Source organism: Dendrobates tinctorius, unplaced genomic scaffold (genome assembly GCF_039654945.1).
Source record: "Dendrobates tinctorius isolate UK_male_01 unplaced genomic scaffold, ASM3965494v1 ptg000022l, whole genome shotgun sequence".
Taxonomy (NCBI): Eukaryota; Metazoa; Chordata; class Amphibia; order Anura; family Dendrobatidae; genus Dendrobates; species Dendrobates tinctorius.
Window position 1 is genome coordinate 118,553,012 of NW_027361690.1, and position 3,808 is coordinate 118,556,819.

General features: G+C 45.3%; 1 long non-coding RNA gene across 1 annotated transcript; it reads right to left on the minus strand.

Annotated features, from left to right (window-relative positions):
• Positions 1 to 629: 629 nt before the first annotated feature.
• Positions 630 to 3,232, minus strand: LOC141084389 (uncharacterized). The gene is made up of 2 exons (XR_012230991.1): positions 1,296 to 3,232; positions 630 to 1,089 (listed from the first exon to the last, which is right to left on the minus strand). It is a non-coding gene; the product is annotated as an uncharacterized lncRNA (long non-coding RNA).
• Between the last annotated feature and the right edge of the window lie 576 nt (positions 3,233 to 3,808).

A 3,808-nucleotide genomic window follows, 5' to 3' on the forward strand; every position in this document is an offset into this window, starting at 1 on the left:
ACAATACCCTTGCCTGGTATCAATTATTTAGCACACCTGGCCAGGTGAGTATACCCGAGTTGTCATCTGCAGTGTCGCTTCAGTCTGCATTATCTATTGCACGCACACTGGAGAGATGCTGGAGGTTAACTCATGTGTATCCACCTGCCCAGGTGTCATAAAAGTGTGAAGTCATGATGCGGTTTTTTGGGCATCCTCACTTCAGCATTACACCAGGCCAGTGGATTGTAGAAGTTGTATAAACCTTTATCATCTCTCCAGTCTGTGTGCATACTGAAGCAACAGTGGAGATAATACTACTAATATTTATACTCACATGGTCAGGTATCAGAGTGAAGGATGGTAGCACATCCCAAAATCACTATTTGTAACATTAGGCCAGGTGATCTAAATATTAATTGTATTATCTCCACCGTCGCTGCAATCTGCCTTATTGAACACAGACTGGAGATGATGAAGGTCATACAACTTTTATATCTAGACTCACCTGTTCAGGACTCCTAGTAATGTCAGGATCAAAAAAAAAAAACAAAACAAAAAAAAAAAAAAAAAAACACAGCATCCTGAATTCACTGGACACCTGGGCAGGTGATTGTATTGGAGTGTATAAAGACAGAGAGTGCATTCGGTACAGGTATCAAAACAGGTTTTTTATTAACATATACACAAGAAAATAATTTTACACCATTTCATCTTGCCATGCCACACGTCCTACATCAGAGATGAAGTAGGCCGCAAATTGGGCCCTCATTTGGCCAACTTCAACTGATGACCTGAGAGGGTGCTGAGTGAAATCAGGCAATGGGTTGGCAGCTGGTTCATCTAGTTCAAAGTTCGGGCGGTCTTTAGCCATAACAAAATTGTGAAGAACCACAGACGCTTTCACCACCTCATCCACTGTTTCCAGTTTAAGATTAATGGCTGTGCCGAGAATGCGACATCTGGACACAAGAATACCAAAGGCACACTCTACAGTTCTTAGTGTCCCACAAAGCCCGGCAGGTGTCCGCAACTATTCCCGACAAGGTGGAGATTCCAAGCCGGTACTGGAAGTGGACTGATGATAGGGTCTCTCCAGTAGCCAGGAATCTGCCAAATAGAGAAAGAAAAAAAATTAATTTTTATGTCTAGGGTTTTGTAAAACACTGAAATGAAAAAATATTAGTTCATGGCATAACAATAATTCTGCAGGCTTTTGTTTACTACATGGCAGAACAATAATTATGCAGGCTTTGGATTAGTACATGGCAGAACAAAAACAATTATGCAGACATTGGTTTTTAAATATTATGTACCGTAATGTGACCAGGAGGAATCGCATGACGGAGCTGTGTCCTGTCTCCGGATGGCCCGTTGAACATGACCAAGTAAATATATGAAGCTTTCTTGGGACATCCGGGTATAGTCAATAAATTTCGCCGATTTTGTTTGCCTGGAGCTCGCTGTGGAGGGTGTGGTACACTCCACGGCTCTCCTGGACTTCGATAATCGAATGTCTCCAAAAACGCAGCCGCTGCAGTCTTCACGGTCTCTCTTGCTGGCAAGCAAATGCAAAAGCCTGAGACAGCACAATGTCCAGATCCAAGTTGAAGCAAAAACTCTCCCAAAGCAGATCCATGGTGACACAGGAAACTGCAGCAAAATCTGAAGAATTCAGCTGTAACAGGGTCTATATAAAGCATTCCCATGACACAAGCCCACTGGTGTCCCATTGGTGGAGTCTGTTTCAAGGATTTTCCTCCTGTGAAATGTGATAACTAGAGAATGCATGCACATAAAAAAAGCAAACGCATGCAAACGGTGCATTTTTTTGTCATCATGCGTACGCTGATGCGTATAAAAAAAAGCTGCGTTTGCATGTCTTTTTGCATGTGTATGCGTTTGCGCACGATGCGCTGCGCACAAAGATGCAAATGTGAAACTAGCCTAAGGTTGCCAGGGGGAATATAGTAAATTTTCTCCTGGCAGCTGAGCTTTCAGTGTGGTGTCCGCGCGACTTTGGAAAGCTATTAACTTGCAGATAATCCCCATATCTGCAGGATAAGTGTTTTTTTTTGTTTTTTTTTTTTTAAACATGACAGGTTCATCCATAGGTAATACCAGCCATAAATGTGAATTTTTCAACCAAAGACTAAGTAATGTATAAATAAAACTAGCTGAAGCTAGTAAATATCAGTATCATTTCATGTTTTTTCCATTTTCTTTGCTCTGTTCTCTCCATAGGACATGACTCAGAAGAGTCAGCACACTGTACACCTTATTACCACCATGGCAATCTGTGCACTGCCATTGGCTATTTAGACGTCTATCACTTAGGCTCAAAAATGACCAATCACAGCTTTCCTTGTATCCTTGGAAAGCACTGATTTGCTAGTGATTATGATGACAGCTGCCCTTGGACAATGCCTGCTTCTAATTTAAAGCATCACATGACATGGTATAATGCAAGGGCTTCTCATTAAATTAACTTATTGATGATATTCTATTTCAGTCCTTCAATACAAAAAGTGAAACTCATATCATTATAGTAATTACAGTGATCTATTTAAAGTGTTTGTTTTTGTTGATCATTATGTCTTACAGCCAATGAAAACCCAAAAGTCATTACCTCAATAAATTAGATTAACAAAAAACACCTGCAAAGGCTCCTAAAGCATTTAAAAAGGTCCCTTAGGCTGGGGTCACACTGCGTTATGGCAGTCCGTTAACACTGCCATTTCCTCCCATTATCGGGCGCATCGCAACGTATGCCATAAAGCAGCATGCGCTAGCGATGTGCCGTCATTCAGTGACGGAGTCTCGGACGCAGGCTGGGCTGCAGCGTCCGAGGCTCAGTCACCAGTAGTGCAGATGAAGCATCTGTGCTAGTGATATAGCATAACGCAGCCCGTCAACGCTATGCGTTGAACGGGCTGCTTTAACGCAGTATGAACCTGGCCTTATTCTGTTTCAATGGGCTCCACAATCATGGGGAAGTCTGCTGACTTGACAGATGTCCAGAAGGCAGTCATTGACACACTCCACAAGGAGGGTAAGCCACAAAAGGTCATTGCTTAAGAAGCTGACTGATCAGAGTGCCGTATCCAAGCAGGAAAGTTGAGTGGAAGGTAAAAGTGTGGTAGAAAAAGGTGGACAAGCAACCGGGATAAGGCTAGTTTCACACTAGCGCTTTTGAGCGCGACGGCCTGCGCACGGCCGCCGCTAAGCCCCGCCCCTGCCGCGCCTCCGCCGGTAGCTCCGCCTACCGGCGCATGACGCTGCATGCGTCCCCTATCTTTATAACTGGGGGCGCAGGCCGTGCGCAATATGCGTTTGGCGGCGCATGCGCCTTTTTGACCGTGCGCCGAGCGCAACCAAACTGCAGCAGGTTGCGTTTGGCGCACCGTCAAAAAGGCGCATGCGCCGCCAAACGCATATTGCGCACGGCCTGCGCCCCCAGTGATAAAGATAGGGGACGCATGCAGCGTCATGCGCCGGTAGGCGGAGCTACCGGGGGAGGCGCGGCAGGGGGCGGGCTTAGCGGCGGCCGTGCGCAGGCCGTCGCTGCGCTCAAAAACGCTAGTGTGAAACTAGCCTAACTGCAGCCTTGAAAGTTTTGTTAAGAAGAGGCCATTCAAAAATTGGGGGGGTGAAATATTCACAAGGAGTGGACTGCTGCTTGAGTCCTTGCTTCAAGAGCCACCACACACAGACGTATGCAGGACATGGGCTACAAGTGTCACATTCCTTTTGTCAAACCACTCATGACCAATAGACAACCCCAGAAGAGTCTTACCTGGGTCAAAGAGAAAAAGAACTGGACTGTTGC